This window comes from Loxodonta africana, chromosome 2, assembly GCF_030014295.1.
Source record: "Loxodonta africana isolate mLoxAfr1 chromosome 2, mLoxAfr1.hap2, whole genome shotgun sequence".
Lineage (NCBI taxonomy): Eukaryota > Metazoa > Chordata > Mammalia > Proboscidea > Elephantidae > Loxodonta > Loxodonta africana.
Genome location: NC_087343.1, coordinates 10,063,128 through 10,081,876, shown reverse-complemented (window position 1 = coordinate 10,081,876; position 18,749 = coordinate 10,063,128).

The following is an 18,749-nucleotide window of genomic DNA, read 5'->3' as shown; positions in this document are numbered from 1 at the left end:
ATGGTTAAACTGTTAGGTGTTAACTCAAAGGTCAGAGGTTCAAACCCACCAGGCTTTCCTCAGGAGAAAGATGTGGCAATCTGCTTCCATAAAGATTTACAGTCTTGGAAATCCTATGGAGCAGTTCTACCCTGTCCTATGACAGAGTAGTAGCTGTGAGTCAGAATCGACTTGATTGCAACTGGCTTGGTTTGTGTTTGTGTTTTATTGTATTTCAAGAGGGCAGTGGTGGCACAGTGGTAGGATTCTGGGAGACAAGGGTTCCATTCCAGGCCAATCTACCTCATGCATAGTCATCAGCTGTCTGTCAGCGGAGGCTTTTGTGTTGTTATGATGCTGAACGGGTTTCAGCAGAGCTTCCAGGTTACAACAGGTAGGAAGAAAGGACTGGTGATCTGCTTCTGAGAATCAGCCAATGAAAACTCTACACATTGCAATTGTCCGATCCAGAGCCGATGACGATGGCGATGGCGCAGGACCGGGTGGCATTTTATTCTGTTGTACATGGGGGACATCCTGAGCTGGGGACCAACTCAGGGGCAGCTAACAACAACAACATTGCATTTCAGATATTAAACTTGACCATTTACACCTGTTTTTAATTCATCTGTTTTACTAAATTCTTAGGAAAAAAAGCAATTACAATGCTCAATTTATTTACAAGGTATTATTTATTAATTGTGGTTTAAAGAACTATTTCCTTTTTACAGTTAATTGAAATGTAAACTGTGTTTCCGTCTAGGGTATATGAGGATTCATACAGAAGGTCCCCTTCCTTTATTCCTACACAGCCCGGCACAGCCCTCTTGCCATCACTGACCCAGAGACTGGTGCCCCAGTCTCTCCCTTTCTGGGTCCATCTCGCTGTCCCTGCTGCAGCCTGCTGGGAGGAAGACAATTTCTGCTCCCAGAGGACAGCACTGCTTTTCCTTGCTTAATGTTTTATTTATGAGAAAAATAAATTGTCAGAGTGAAGAAACACATTGCTTTTTGTTCTGGGCAACACATTGCTTTTATCATACAAATAATTTATTGGTTCTTTTGCAAGTCCAGCCATGTACTAACCTTTTAGGTCTGTGGAATATTACTGCATGCTTCTTCATGTTTGGGAAATGTATTTAGTGTGGCCATTCATACATGCTGTCATAACCTCCGCGTTCAGAAGTAAGCTTGGTCATGTTAAATCCTGGACCCATTCTCTGCTCACCTGAAACTTCAGAATCCTGGGGCTGCAGGGGTCCCAAGTCCCCTTCCGAGTTGATGGTCCTCAATTACAGATACTTTCTCGGCTGTTAAACAAAACATTTGCTGTAGGGTTTGGGTGTCTGTATGGAAAGATTTATTATGCTGAAGAGAGAAATGAAGCCACGGTTTAACAGATTTCAAGTCCGTGAGCTGGCAAAGCTTTCAAGAAATAAATTGCCATTTCATTGTGAAGGTAAATTTCCTTTTCATTCTTGATTTACACTGAACACAGATAGGGAGTCGAATGGAAATAGAACAGAGGCATGTCTCAAAAAGTAACATGCGGACGAATTCAGAGAGTCCGGGACATGATTAAATGGCTCCTTTGTCAAAAAAGGTTGCATGGGCTTTTCTGAAAAATATTAAATCACAGCATCCTCTGTGTTACTTTCATAACTCATAATGTGGGTAATTGTTTTTAAACTACAATTGTCAGCTTTGAAAGTCTGATTTGCATTGCAAATCAGTAATATTAATTAAATAGGAAGTGCACATTTAAAAGTGACGCTGCCCAGGTTTTAAGGCCAGGACGGGAGTCTCAGGTGCCAAAGCGGTGTTTAGACAGCCGGTATTATCTTCACAGACACTTTAGGATAAATGTGCGTTTTTGAAAAATTTATATTTTCTCCTTTTAGTTCAGAAAAGGATATTTTAGAATACATTCCAGGTTAGGATAGCTTTGTATTGTCACATTTTGTTAGTCTGAGTCTGGCAGAAGTCTCCTGTTAGGTAACAAAACGAAGAAATTATTTTTGAAAGATGTTATTTAAATGAGTTGTCCATCTTTTCTGTTGCAGAACAAGTTAGATTGTTAACTAAAAATGAGAGCGTGTTAAAGGTCGAGAATATGAACTTAATATGCAGTTGTAATATAAGCTGTGATACTATGTTGCTGTCGTTAGCTGCCGCATAGTTGACGCCCCCTCATGGCGACCTTACGTACAAGAAGGAAATGTTGTCTGGCCCTGTGTCATCCTCACATTACCAGCATGTTCAAGTCCATTGTTTTGGCTACTGTGCCAACCCATTTCCCCGAGGGCCTCCCTCGCTCTCACTGGCCCTCCACTGCACCAAACATGATGTCCTCTGCCAGCAATTGATCTCTCCTGATGACATGTCCAAAGCAAGTGAGCTGGGCAATGTTTTGTTGATCCATAAGTTTTATTGTTGGTTAATATTTGGAAGTAGATCACCTGGCCTTTCTTCCTGGTCTGTCTTAGGAAGCTCCGCTGAAGCCTGTCCACCATGGATGACCCTGCTGGTATTTGAAATATCAGTGGCATAGCTCCCAGCATCACAGCAACATGCAAACCACCACAGTACAACGAACTAAAACATGGGTGGTGGGTGATATTATCAGGTGATTCAAATCAGAATATCAAAATAGTATGCACTTGGGACGATGTTCAATGGTTGAGGGAATTCAGAATATTTTAATTCCCAGGCAGTTTTTGAAATTTAAGCTGTATTAAAAATAAACTCAGGTATGTGGAAACTTGCCATCGAGTAGATTCCAACTTATAGTGACCCTTTAGGACAGAGAACTAACTCAAAGGATGTCCAATGCTGTCTTTTGGGAACAGACTGCCATATCTTTCTCCTGATGAGCAGCTGGTGGGTTTGTACTGTCTACCTTTCCGTTAGCAGCTGAGTGGTTAACCACTGAGCCATCAGGGCTTTTCAAAAAAACAAAACAAAACAAAAAACAAACTCATTGCCATCGAGTCAATCCAACTTATAGTGATCCTATAGGACAAAGTAGATCTGCCCCATAGGATTTCCAAGAAGTGGCTGGTGGATTCAGACTGCTGACCTTTTGGTTAGCAGCCACTCTTAACCTCTGCGTCACTAGGACACCAAACATGTTTTTAGAATGCTTAAATAAATAACAATTTAATGGCACGCTAGTGAGTTAACTAGCTCTATATTTTGCTAAGAAATAAAAAATAAACTGAACCTCAACCTTGTCTCCATATCAATGTGTTGTTCAAGACCGCATTTGTGAGAGAAAGCCCTGGTTATAATTGGGGGTGGTACACCCTTGGGTCCAGGCTATTTGCAGTGTCATTCAGCAAAGGCGAGCTGGAAGGCTCTGCATTCCTAAGCTTTGGCAAGCAGTCTGATCGTGTCCCAGGGCGGTGCTCATTTTCCAGTCACTGACCTCCCCAGGTCCTGGAATCTCGTCTTCTGGCCATTGGGGCAGATTTTGTAAGGAGCATTTCAAGTAGCACAAATACCTCAATGCAATAACTCATCACTGCCCTTTGTTCTCAAGTGTGAGAACTGCCCTGCTGCAAACAACCTATTAGACCTCAAGCCTTCAGCCATGGAGTCTGCTCCTGGGGCAAGGACACCTTTGGACTCTCAGCTCTCCAGTGAGCAGACCCAGTTTTCCTGGCTGACCATCTGCTACAGTGGCAGTGTAATTGTACAAGGGAGCCTCATGAGGAAGCGTCTCTGACATCAGACTCCTTGTGCTTGCCAGAGCAGCAGTATCTGCATAGGTGGCCTCCTGCAGGGGGAGGGCCATACCTACCAGCATCATTTGCATCACCCTTCGCTTTCCCAGTTTCATCTGATAATGGACACCAATATCTTAGACCACATTGCAAAGAACAACCTGTTGTCCTTATTTTTACAGGCCCTTGAGTAAGCTGCTGACTTATGGCCAGTCCATGTACAATGGAATAAAACGTTGTCAGGCCCTGTGTCTTCCCCATAAGCAGTTGCAGATCTGACCTTTGTTATCCAAAGGGTTGTCACTGGCTGATTTTTGGAAGTAGATTGCCAGGCCTTTCTTCCTAGTCCATCTTAGTGTAGAAGCTCCACTGAAACCTGTTCAGCACAACAACACCCAAGCCTTCACTGACAGACAGGTGGCAACTCCACTCGAGGTGCATTGCCCTGGAATTGAACCTGGGTTTTCTGCAAAGCCCTCGTGTTTTTTGTTAAGTCCTCTGATTTATTGGATCTGTTTATGGACTTTCTATTTCTTTATATGGTTTCTCTATTTTATGTGCCAGTCCAGTGCTGTTTTAATTATTGAGGCTTTAAAATATGTTTTAATATCTGGTAGGTCTATTCCTCCACATTGCTTTCTTGTTTTTTAAGCTATTTTTTAAAAAACAATATTTTATTGAGTTTTTGGTGAAAGCTTACACAGCAAGTTAGGTTCCCATTTGACAACAATTTCCTCACAAATTGTTCAGTGACATTAGCTACATTTTTCACAATCTGTTCGACATTCTTTTTTTTTTTTTTGAACAATTTCTACATGTACAATTCAGTAACATCAATCACATTCTTCAAATTGTGCTTCCATCCTCGCCCTCCTTTTGTGAGTTGTTCCTCCTTCATTAACATACACTCACTGCCCCCTAAGGTACCTATCTAATTTCCTGAGCTGCTGTTGTCAATTTGATCCCATATAGATAGTTCTTAAAAGAGCATAATGCTCAAGGCAGACCTTTTTAACTAGTTAAACTAACCACTCTTTGGTTTTAAGAAGACTTCAGGGGACATTTTTGGTATAAGGTTTAAAGATTATCTCAGGGTAATGGTTTCAGGGTTTTTTAGGCTTTTGATGAACATTCCTTTTCTGTTTTTCTTTCATTCGCTTCTGAGAGTCAAGCGGCATTTTCTGATAGTTACAGTTTTTCTGGTCATTTAGAGGACATGCTGCTGCTCCCTCCTCCCATCACCCCACAGTTACAAACTGTGGTCTCCTAGGCTCTCAGGAACACTGACCCCATGGGTATTAGGTCTGTGTCAGCCAGCACAGGTCAGAGGCACTGAAGTATGGTATACATTAACATTGTTACTGAGTTGGTTCCAACTCATAGCGACCCCACAGGACAGAGTAGGACTGCTCCATAGGGTTTCCAAGGAGCGGCTGGTGGATTCCAACTTCCGACCTTTAGGTCAGCAGCCGAGCCCTTAACAGCTACACCACCAAGGCTCCAAATCAATTCTTCCCCAAGCCTGTGAGGACGGTGCTGTTTATATGGGAAACGGAGGTGCCAAACATGGAAGCACATGTTGCCCTCCATCCAGGTCGTGTTGCTAAGGAGCAGCAGGAATGGGGCTCACCCTAGAATAATCTGCCCCAAAGCCACTCTTTCTCCCCAGCCCCACTAGCTTTCAGGCTTTTTCCATCTCCACCCTGTGTGAAGGTGTGTGTTTGTGCACACACACACACCACCACAGGAATACACACCATAGTTTACATGCGCCACAATTTTTCACATGTACACCACACACAACACATCCACACACGCTATTCACACAATACACTTACCACACATACCACATACTCCACCCATGCACACACCACTCAAACACATGCAAAATACATTATACGTCACAGAAACAATCTTGGATGGTTACTAGCGAGGGGAAGGTTGGTGAGGGAAAACACTAACTAGACAATAGATAAGCGGTAACTTTAGTAAAGGGTAAGACAGTACACAACACTGGGGAAGTCACAGAAGCTTCATAGACACATCCAAACTCCCTGAGGGATGAAATTACTGGGCTGAGGGCTGGGGACCATGGTCTCAGGGAAGATCTAGCTCAAGTGGCATAACAGTTTATAAAGAAAATATTCTACATCCTACTTTGGTGAGTAGTGTCTGAGGTCTTAAAAGCTGTGAGTGGCCATCTAAGATATTCCACTGGTCCCACTCCATCTGGAGCAAAGGAGAAAGAAGAAAACTAAAGACACAACAGAAAGATTAGTCCAAAGGACTAATGGACCACAATTACCACAGCCTCCACCAGGCTGAGTTCAGCACAACTAGATGATGCCTGGCTACCACCACTGACTTATCTGACAGGGATCACGATAGAGGGTCCTGGACAAAGCTGAAGAAAAGTGCAGAACAAAATTCTAACTCACAAAAAAGACTGACTTACTGGTGTGACAGAGAATCCAGAAAGCTCCCCAGACACCCTTTTAACTCAGTACTGAAGTCACTGCTTAGGTTCACCCTTCAGCCAAAGATTAGGCCCATAAAACTAAAGGAGACTAAATGGGCACACCAGCCCAGGGGCAAGGACTAGAAGGCAGGAGGGGACAGGAAAGCTGATAATGGGAAACCCAAGGTCAAGAAGGGGAGTGATGACACTTTGTGGGGTTGGCAACCAATGTCAAAACAGTATGTGAATTAATTGTTTAATGAGAAACTGATTTGCTCTGTAAACCTTCATCGAAAGTACAGAAAGTACAATAGAAAAAAAAAACTCTAAGAAACAAACAAAAACACACTATACATACCAGTACCACACCGCACATCGTGCATACGCTGTACACAAAACACACACCCACAACACTCACCCTCACACACACACAAAATCCACCAAGCTTTATCACTAAGGCACCACACACATCACACCACACACGCCACACACAGCACACAGACACTGTATAGCTCATATACACCCTACATAGTTATAAAAATGGATTCAAAAAGTAAGTCAAAATTATATAATATGTATGCTTGGTAGGTTTGATGGTGTATGATATTTCTATTTTATTTTAGTCTATTCTGTTTAATTAAAAAGCTTTGTATAAAAAAAAATAAATAAATAACCCACTAGCTTGATTTCTGATATGCCTGTAGTTGATGCATGCGGTGCTGGCTGGAGCTCTGTCCCTGGGAGACACTGCCTTTCTCAGCCCAGTCCCACTTGCTGACCTTCAGACTCACTTGCAAGATTGGTTTGACCCTGGCTTAATTTCTAGAAGCTGAGCATGTTTTCACATTAATTTACAAGGAGGAGACCCAGGCATGATTTTGTTTTAAACCTCCCCTTCTGAATTTGAACACCTAAAAGCGTGCTGCAGGTAACAACCAGCTCTCTCTTCCTGGCATGGCTATGTCTCCTTCCTCCCAATTTTCCACTTCCCGAGAGGTAGATTCAACATCTACAATGTATGTCCAGTTGTTTGCATTCCCAGGAACCCAGCATGGTGCTGCTGCATGCAGGGGTCTCCTACTCGGAGTTGATAGGAATGACATGGTGGACAGGGAAATACTGTTGCACTCCATTCGTTAATACCTCCACCTGCTGGGGAATGCACAGCTATTCTACAGTGAGGTGCCCAGCCACACCTTGGGATTCACCAAGGCAAACAACTTCCAGAAAGCAAACAAAAAGAGGAAATAATCTGAGCTTCATGTGTTTGTAGAGAAAGGTTTACTTTTCAAAAACAGCCGTGATCTCTCTCTTTTTTTTTTTTTTTTTGGAAGAGCTGAGCTCTCCTGCTCTTTCATCCAGGTAGGAGCAAGGCCCTCCCAAGGTCTTTAAATTCCAGAGTCCAAATCTGCATCTCCTGTCAATGTATCTTCCGGAAGCCTCCTTTGAATGGCCCTATTTGCTATTGGATAGGTGGCCATCAAATGTTTGCACTAAGAAGCATACAGGAAGCTTTCACTTTAAAAGCAAATTAATAGTTGGGCACCAGGAGAATCTGACTTGATCTGAATATTGATGGTTCCCCTCTCCCCGTCTCTCCGGAGCTGGGGGTGCGAGGTGTTGATCATTGCTTCTTACTGATAAGCAAAATATTTTCAGAGCGTGAAGAATTCCGCGGTGTGTGAAGAGGATAAACCATAATCTGCATCAACACGCGAACTTCTCTGCTGCCATTTGCATTGACAAGCAGCCCAAGTTATGCTAAGCTCTCTATTATAGCCTGGCCCTGTGAAAGGTCTTCCCCCTCATTTGAATGAGGCCTCTTCAGCATGTGAAAAAAGCCCATTTAAAAGGAAGGCGCCTTTAATTAGGGTGGCATCTGGGAGCAGGGGCCTTAAATGTTCACTTTTTGTGATGCTAAACGGTAGCGTATTTTCAAATGGATAGTAATTGTCATTTTCATTAGGCATTTTTATTTCTGTTTATTTTTTTAAAAAAGGAATGACACGCTCACCGTGGAGAGTGAGGGAGTCAGTTAATATGATGATCTAACGGATGGAAAATTTAAATGGCACTGTGTGATGAAATGTAGAAATATGTCTAAATATAGGATCAGACTTAAAATATAGGAAGCAGTCAGGCGGATCAAAAGATCCAGCTCAAAAGTCATGCTGAAGAGGGATGGCAAGGCTGTTGAGTGAATTTGAGAGCTAAGCGATTAAGGCGTGTTTTCCATATATTACATCCAATCTGACTATGAAAGTAAACACTGCGGATGGGCAGGGTTCAGGCTTGTGTTCATTTCACCGCTTTGGAACAGAAGCTGAGGTGCTGGCCATCCCTTCTGGTTCCTGTCCTAAGAACACACAAAATATGGGGACGCTTGTTTTTTTTTTTTTTTTTTGGCTAAAAGGAAAACTCTCCCAGGGAACATTCTGGAGACCCAAGGGGCTGACTGACATCTATATGAATATAAACCAAAAAAAAAAAACAAAAAAACACCAAACCCAGCGCCGTCGATACAGATTTCTTTAAATCCATATTTGATTTCTCCCTGTTTGAAAAAGAAAGAAAAGAAAATCGGATTAAACCTGTTACGTTTTAAGCAAGCTTGGGAAGGTGGTCAGATTTAATTTTGTGGAATGTAGTTCAACACAGCATCAAACAGGACCCCCCACCCCATATCCAAACCAGGGGTGCCTAAGTCAGATCTCCCTGGGGAATACTCTGAGCAGGTGAACCCCTCTTAGGAACCTGGACCTGCCCTTCATCTTTCAGCTGTTTATAAGATTCTTTTTAATATTTTCCAAATGACTGTATGCCCAGGCCTGAAAAGTTTCACATGGGCAGTGATTGAGGTTCTAAAAGATAAGATGATTCAAGTAAGGGAGCAATTGATCCAGGATTAGGAAACCTCTCATTTTTATTCCCACACTAATCTGCCAAACCTTCATATTTTATTTGTTTGCTTTCTCTCTGCATATTTTATACTAATTGCAAATTCTAAGAATTGAGCTTTCCAAATCAAGAAAGTTTTTAATCACTATTAAAAGCCTATTTTGTAACTATTTTCCGTGCAAATGATTTTATTAGTCACACTGGACATAAATGAACACACTACCAATCCAGGCATTTTAATATTATAGGAATTTCTATGCTTTCTAACTCTTATGCAGAAAATGTATCTGTGGAGTACCTGTGTCAATGCCCTCCCCCCAATAAGTTTTAATAAATTTTAAATGCTTATAAGTCTGTTATTGTTATTAGCTGTTTTTATTAGGTCCCAACTCACAGTGACCCTATGTATGCTTCCTGCAGCATTCATTATTTTCCCCGTAGAATACCTCAATATTGCAACCCGAGGCTTGAAAATTTTCTTCAGTTCTTTCAGCTTGAGAAATGCCAAGTGTGTTCTTCCCCTTTGGTTTTCTATCTCCAGGTCTTTGCACATGTCATTATAATACTTTACTTTGTCTTCTGGATAACCCTTTGAAATCTTCTGTTTAACTCTTATAATTCATCAAGGCTTCTGTTTGCGTTAGCTACTCGTACGTTCAACAGCAACTTTCAGAGCCTCTTCTAACATTCATTTTGGTCTTTTCTCTCTTTCCTGTCTTTTTAATAACCTCCTGCTTTCTTCATGTATGATGTCCTTGATGGCACCCTACTACTCGTCTGGTCTTAGGTCATTAGTGTTCAAAGTGTCACATCTATTCTTGAGACGGTCTCTAAATTTAGATATCTTCAAAGTTGTGCTTTGGCTCTCATGGACTTGTTTTTAATTTTCTTCAGCTTCACCTTGAACTTGCATATGAGCAATTTATGATATGTTCCGCAGTTGGCCTTTGGACTGGTTCTGATGATATTGAGCTTTTCCATCATCTCTTTTCACAGATGCAGTCAGTTTGATTCCTGTGTATTCCATCTGGTGAGGTTCATATATATAGTCACCTTTTATGTTGTTGAAAAAAGTATTTCCAATGAATAAGTTGTTAGTCTTGCAAAATTCTATTATATGATCTCTAGTGTCATTTCTATCACCAGGGCCATGTTTTCCAAATACTAATCCTTCTTCTTTGTTTCCAACTTTGGAGTTTCAATCACCAGTAATTATTAATGCAACTTGATTGCACATTTGATCAATTTCGGACTGCAGAAGTTGCTAAAAATCTTCAATTTTCTCATCTTTGGTATTAGTGTTTGGTGTATAAATTTGAATAAGAGTCGTATTAGCTGGTCTTCCTTGTAGGTGTACGGATATAACCCTATCACTGACAGCACTGTATTTACTTCAATTGTTGTTGTTAGGTGCCATTGAGTTGGTTCTGACTCATAGCTACCCTATGTACAACAGAATGAAACACTGCCTGGTCCTGAGCCGTCCTCATGACCATTGTTATGCTTGAGCCCGTTGTTGCAGCCACTGTGTCAGTCCATCTCATTAAGGGTCTTCTTCTTTTTTACTGACGCTCTACTTTTCTAAGCATGATGTCCTTCTCTAGAGACTGATCCATCCTGATAACATGTCCATAGTGTGTGAGACATAGTCTTGCAATCCTTGCCTCTGTGGAGCATGCTGTTTGTACCTCTTCCAAGACAGATTTGTTCGTTCTTTTGACAGTCCATGGTATATTCAATATTCTTCACCAACACCCCAATTCAAAGATGTCAATTCTTCGTTCTTCTTTATTTGTCGTTCAGCTTTTGCATGCATATGAGGCGATTGAAAACACCACAGCTTCGGTCAGATGCACCTCAGTCGTCAAGGTGACATCTTTGCTTTTTAACACTTTAAAGAGGTGTTTGCAGCAGATTTGCCTAATGCAATGTGTCTTTTGATGTCTTGACTGCTGCTTCCATTGGCATTGATTGCGGATCCAAGTAAAATGAAACCCTTGACTACTTCAACCTTTTTTCCATTTATCACCATGTTGGTTATTGGTCCAGTTGTGAGATTTTTGTTTTCTTTATGTTGAGGTGTAATCCGTACTGAAGGCTGTGGTCTTTGAGCTTCATCAGTAAGTGCTTCAAGTCCTCTTCACTTTCAGCAAGGAAGGTTGTGTCATCTGCATAACGTAGGTCAGATATTGAAATGTTCTTTTTGATGATGAATTTGACACCATTCCTCTTCCATTTGTCATTCTGGATGTAGTAGGACATATAATTGTAGGATTTAAAATTGCCCATGCCAGTCCCCTTCAGCTCACTAATACCTAGGATATCTATCTTCAAGAGTTACTTTTTATTATATATCTTTCAATTTTCCTAAATTCACACTTCTCACATTCCATGTTTGTATTATTAATAGATGTTTGCAGCTGTTTCTTCTCATTTGGAGTTGTGCTACATCAGTAAATGAAGGTCCCGAAAACTTGACTCAATCCACATTGTTAAGGTCAACTCCACTTTGGGAAGGCAGCTCTTCCTCAGTTGTATTTTGAGTGACTTCCAATCTGAGAGGTTCATCTTTCAGCACTATATCAATGTTCCACTTCTACTCATAAGTTTTTCACTGGCCAATTTTTTTTGAAAGTAGATGGCCAGGTCCTTCTTCCTAGTCTGGATGCTCCACTGAGACCTGTCCACCATGGGTGATCCTGCTGTTACTTGAAATACTGGTGATATAGCTTCCAGCGTCACAGCAACAGGGAAGACACCATAGTAGGATAAACTGACAGACAAGAGGTGTCTCTCTCTCTATATATATAGGAAACCCTGGTGGCATAGTGGTTAAGTGCTATGGCTGCTATAAGTCAGAATTGACTCGATGGCAGTGGGTTTGGTGTTTTGGTTTTTTTAAATATATATATGTATAGTATGTGTGACTATAAGTATATAAGCATATACATGTGCATATAGTATATGCATATATATAATTGTTGTTGTTAAGTGCCATTGAGTTGATTCCAACTAATAGCTATCCCAAGTGACAGAGTAGAACTGCCCCATAGGATTTTCAAGGCTGTAATCTTTATGGAAACCCTGGTGGCGTAGTGGGTAAGTGCTATGTCTGCTAACCAAAATGTTGGCAGTTCAAATCCACCAGGTGCTCCTTGGAAACTCTATGGGACAGTTCTACACCATCCTATAGGGTCATTATGACTTGGAATCAACTCAACGGCAGTGGGTTTGGTTTGGTTTTTTTTTCGGTAATCTTTACGGGAAATGAACATCAGGTCTTTCTCCCATAGACCTCTTGGGTAGACTTGAACCGCCAACCTTTTGGTTACTGACCAAGCACTTAACCATTGTGTAGTATATGTGTGAATATCAATGTGCATGTGTGTGTGTACTTGCTATTCTTCCTAGACATTTATGCACCTGGAGACACTTTAATCCAATCACTTTACAGAAGAAAACACTGGGCATCACTTGCTGGGTTTCTCTGTTCTGATCCGTGACTTCCTTTCTGGGCTGGATTGAAGTCCTGTTCAAGAGCACACAGCACAGGATTCTGGGTCTTCTTCTTCATTGAGCTTAGGTACAGCTGGCTACTCTACCTTCATGCCAGTGTTTTCTATGTATAAATACAAAAATCCTCCCTTGCTTTTCTGTTTTAAAGACATTAGTTTTCTTTTTCTTTCTTTTTCTCCCTTCTCACCTAGACTTTTCTCTTAAGGTGTAAGAATTTTAAAACTCTGCATAGATTTGAAAAACAATCATTTAAAGGCTGGCTCCCCTAAAGTCTAAGAACTGGTGGGGCCCTAGCTCCCTGAGGCTTGGTGATTTTAGTGAGCCCATTGAGGTGCAGAGCCGAGACCTGAGGAAGGTGGTGTGGGCCAGAGGAGGAGGCCAGCTATTGCTGAAGGGCCAGGTGGGTGTCTGTATCCAGGAGGACTGAGGTGAGGGGATGTGGCTATGAGGAAAGTTCAGAAGCCACGGTGGGTTTAGGTGTCCAAAGCTAGAACTAGGAGGAAATAGTAGAAGTTCCATAGTCAAGGCGACCTCATAAAATCCCGTGCTCATACAGGTGTCTGAGGGCTCGGTACCCTCCAGGCTGACACTGGGGTTTGGAATGCTAGTCACAAGTCTGAGGCTGGACTCCTCTGTGTGAGGGCTCAGGGGCTGCAAGTGCAGGTGGCATCCTTTAGTGCCAGCAGCTGGTCGGGGCCTGGCAGAGGAGGACCACATAAATCTCTAACAGCCTTCAGACGCCGGACGGCCATAATCATGTAGCCTTTGTCCAGAGCTCTATTTACGACACTTTATGATTGTTAAGGGAATCTTAATGAAACTACTCTGTGGGTCCCAGGAAGCAAAAGGACCACAAATCTTGGCTTTGTCATTTACCAATAAAGACTATGGCACAGGCCAGACATATAGACAGGAAAACCACAAAACAGAAGAAAGAGAAGAGAAGAGAGAAGACTAAATCCCAACCTTACATTTATCTCCTTATGAAATGAATATTCACATATCTAGAATAAAGCTTTCTAGGCTGCAAATTATATATTTGAGCATACTCGCCTTTCAGCATTAAGGTAGTACAAAACATGAAAAGAAGTTATGTGTCAGGAAATAAAAACAGAACAGAACCACGCAAGATTGGTCTAATAAGACTCAGGAGATACATCTACATTTCTTCAGAAAAGCAAAAGCAAATATATAGCTCAGAAGGCTAACCATTTAAGACCACATAATAGAATATAGCTATGTGTAGAAAATACGAACCTCAGTGTTAATAATTCTAGCCTTTAAAAAGATTCAAGAATAGTATCAAAAGTGAAAAAAAAATTTTAAACAAGTCTACAGCTTTACTGTAAAGACCTCTCAGAGAATATCTGCTTATTTCTACAATTTAGGTGGAGTAAGCTAGGTTATTCTGGATTCTGCAGGTATTAGACAACTAAATCTTATCTATGAAAAGTCAAAGAGCTGTTGCTTCCCCATAGGGTTTCCAAGCAGAGGCTGGTGGATTCAAACTGTCAAAATTTTGGTTGTGACATCTTTTCTTTTTAACACTTTAAAGAGATCTTTTGCAGCATATTTGCCCAAATGCAATGCCTCACTTGATTCCTTAAGTGCTCCTTCCATGGGTGTTGATTGTGGATCCAAGTAAAATGAAATCCTTGACAGCTTCAATCTTTTCTCCATTGACCATGTTGTTGCTTATTGGTCCAGCTGTGAAGATTTTTATTTTCTTTATGTTGAGAAGTAATCCATACTGAAGGTAGTGGTCTTTGATCTTCATCAGTATGATCTTCAAGTCCTCTTCACTTTCAGCAAACAAGGTTGTGTTGTGAAATCTAGTTAAACAAAAAGTGAATGTTTGACTCCAACAGAAATTTCTAGAAAAACAAAAGAAAGAACAGTTTATATAGCCTCTTTTTCCTTTGGTTGCTTTCCACAGATTGTCTTTTGGCCTCCTCCCAAAATCACGTTGCCCAGGGGGTTATTAAAATCAAAATTTAAATTCTCTGGAAATAAACAACAATTTTAAAGCACACTGTAATCGTAACACACATTCACTATCCAAGCACAACTCTTTAGGACCCAACCTTGGGATACAGAAAGCCCAGTGTACGAGCTCTACGCTTGTACATCCAGAGGCTTCAAGTGCACAGGCCTGAGGCGGGAAGACCATGAGACCTGGTAAGAGGGATTCTCTGCTTCTCCCTCCACCTTTTCAAATAGCAGCAATCCTTATGAAGCCCTCAGCTGTAGGTTCTCTAAGTCCAAATAAAGATTTATTAATCCCAACATTATACTCTTTAAATATGCATAAAATGACTAAAATTAAAAAAATAATAATTTTAATGTATCTATATCTTTCAGAATTAATGTATATATATAAAATACCCCCTTGGCAGTCTACAGGAGACATCATGGGAGACTGTGGGTTTTAGGAGTATACTCCCTATTGTCTCTGTTGAGGACGCCACACCAGGGAAACATACATTTAGGTCCTGCTGGCTCACAGGTGTTAGGTGCTGGCCATTATCCTGACACCAAGCCAAACTCCTCACATGCTTTTTTCCAGTGGTGTCCTCATGCAACTGGTATTATCTTTAAACTAATTTCACAGCTGAAGAAACTGAGGCTCAGAGACATAAATGTCCCAGTATCATAAAAACAGGCAAAGGAGAAGCCATTATTTAAACACAGTTCTGTTCAACTCAGAAGTTTGTACAGATTACCGCCAGCCCTCATCCTGCTTGGCTGATGCCAAGATTCAGTCAATGGCCTGTAGCCATGATGTGTACACAGGTAAGTGGGAAGTGGTGCCTTCTGAGCAGTTCCATTCAAGAGTATATGGCTATGAAAAGTACACAGGCGAGTGGTCCCTTCTGTTCAGACCCATGCAATGGCTGTGGTCATAGAGCACACAGGTGAGCAATGCCTTCTGTAACTGTCTTCCTTTGCCCTCCAGATCTGTGTGTAGAAATGGCTCCAGGTTGTTGCTATTAGAATCTTCCTAAATTAACAGCCAGTTTAGTAATTTGCATTTTCAAAACTTGCTTCAAAACCCGTAAATGGAAATAAGGTAAGCAGAAAATAAGCAACATCATTATAAACAGAGAAAAAATTGAGATTGTCAAGGATTTTATTTTACTTGGATCCACAATCAAAGCCCACGGAAGCAGCAGTCAAGAAATCTAATGACATATTGCCTTGGGCAAATCTACTACAAAAGACCTTTCTGAAGTCTTAAAAACCAAAAACATCTCTTTGAGGTCTAAGGTGGACCTGACCCAAGCCATGGCATTTTCAATCACCTCATATGCATGCAAAAGCTGGAAAATGAATAATGAAGACTAAAGAAGAATTGATGCATCTGAGTTATGGGACTGGTGAAGAATATTGAATAGACTATGGACTGCCAGAAGAATGAACGAATCTGTCTTGGAAGAAGTACAGCCATAATGCTCCTTAGAAGGAAAGATTGAGAGACTTCGTCTCAAATACTTTGGACACGTTATCAGGAGGGAACAGTCCCTGGAGAAGGACCTCATGCTTGATAAAGTAAAGGGTCAGTGAAAAAGAGGGAGACCCTTAATGAGATGAACTCACACAGTGGCTGCAAGGATAGGGTCAAACATAGCAACAGTTGGGAGGATGGCACAGGACTTGGAAGTGTTTTGTTCTATGAGTCAGAACCTACTCAATGGAACCTAATAACCACATAGGAGCCCTCATGGCCCAGTGATTAAGAGCTAGGCTGCTAACTAAAAGGCCAGCAATTCTTCGAATCCCCCAGTAATATATATATATGTATGTTTTATATATATATAAACGAAAACCCATTGCCATCAAGTCGATTCTGACTCACAGTGACCCTATAGGTCAGAGTAGAACTGCCCCATAGAGTTTCCAAGGAAAGCCTGGTGGATTTGAACTGCCGACCTTTTGGCTAGCAGCCATAGAGCTTAATCACTACGCCACCAGAGTTTCCATACATATATATATACACACACACATATAGACTATCAATACACACACATACACATGCACTTATATATTTTTATTCACACAGATATTATATGTATGCATACACACACACATACAATAAACACACACACATGACACAGACACACACACTATGCACCAAGCACTGTTCTGGGTCCTTATATATATTGGCCTGTTCCTTGTTCACACAAATCCTATAAGTTGGTTTTACTTTTACTCCCATGTTACAGATGAGAAGACTTGGACTCAAAAGGTCAAGCGTCTTGTTCAAGGTCCCTTGTGGCAGGGTAAGAATTTAAACCTGGACCTTCAGGTGCTGGCTTACTATTGACCACTAACACAAATGTAAGCAGTTCCAATGTACCCAGTGGCACTGTGTAAGAAAGGCCTGGCGATATGCCTCTGTAAGGATTCCAGTCGAGAAAATCTTAGGGGGCAATTCTACTCTATAACACAAGAGGTTATCATGAGTCAGAATCCACTTGATGGCAACAGGTTTGGTTTATTTGTTTATTTTTTCCTCTGGCCCCAGGTGTAGAGTCGAAGTCACCTTGAGGGTCTTCCTTTTTTCCCTAACCCTGTACTTTACCAAGCATGATGTCCTTCTCCAGGGACTGATCCCTCCTGACAACATGTCCAAAGTATGCAAGACTTCTAAGCCATCCTTGCTTCTAAGGGGCATTCTGGTTGTACTTCTTCCAAGACAGATGTGTTCATTCTTTTGGCAGTCTAAGGTATATTTAATATTCTTCGCCAACTCCACACAGGCGTCAATTCTTCTTCAGTCTTCCTTATTCATTGTGCAGCTTTTCACATGCCTATGATGCAATATCATGACTTGGGTCAAGTGCACCTTAGTCTTCAAGGTGACATCTTTGCTTTTCAACACTTTAATTTTTGCAGCAGATTTACCCAATGCAACGGGTCTTTTGATTTCTTGACTGCTGCTTCCATGACTGTTGATTGTGGATCCAATAAAATGAAATCCTTGACAACTTCAATCTTTTCTCCGTTTATCATGATGTTGCTCATTGGTCCAGTTGTGAGGAGTTTTGTTTTCTTTATGTTGAGGTGCAATCCATACTGAAGGCTGTGGTCTTTGAACTGCATCAGTAAGTGCTTCAAGTCGTCCTCACTTTCAGCAAGCAAGATTGTGTCATCTGCATAACACAGGTTGTTAATGAGTCTTCCTCCGATCCTGATGCCCCGTTCTTCTTCATATAGTCCAGCTTCTTGTATTATTTGCTCAGCATTCAGGTTGAATAGGTATGGAGAAAGAATACAACCCTGATGCACACCTTTCCTGACCTTAAACCAATCAGTATCCCCTTGTTCTATCCAAACAACTGCCTCTTAATCCATGTAAAGATTCCTCATGAGCACAATTAAGTGTTCTGGGATTCCCATTCTTTCCAATGTTATCCATAATTCGTTATGATCCACACAGTCAAATGCCTTTGCATAGTCAATAAAACACAGGTAAACATCTTTTTGGTATTCTCTGCTTTCACCCAGCATCCATCTGACATCAGCAATGGTATCCCTAGTTCATCCTCTTCTGAAACCGGCCTGAATTTCTGGCAGTTCCCTGTTGACATACTGCTACAGCCTTTTTTGAAGGATCTTCAGCAAAATTTTGCTTGTGTGTGATATTAATGATATTGTTCTATAATTTCTACATTTGGTTGAATTCCCTTTCTTGGGAATAGGCATAAATATGGATCTCTTCCAGTCAGTTGGCCAGGAAGCTGTCTTTCATATTTTTTGGCATAGACGAGTGAGTACCTCCAGTGCTGCAGCCATTTGTTGAAACATCTCAATTGATATTCCATCAATTCCTGGAGTCTTGTTTTTTGCCAATGCATTCAGAGCAGCTTGGACTTTTTACTTCACTACCATCAGTTCCTGATCATATGCTACCTCTTGAAATGGTTGAACATCGACTCATTCTTTTTGGTATAATGACTCTGTGTCTGTCAGTTTGTGGTACTGTGGGGACTTGTGTATTGCTGTGATGCTGGAAGCTATGCCACCAGTATTCAGATACCAGCAGGGTCACTCATGGAGTACCCGTTTCAGCTGAGCTTCCAGACTAAGACAGACTAGGAAGAAGGACCCGGCAGTCTACTTCTGAAAAGCATTACCCAGTGAAAACCTTATGAATAGCAGAGGAACATTGT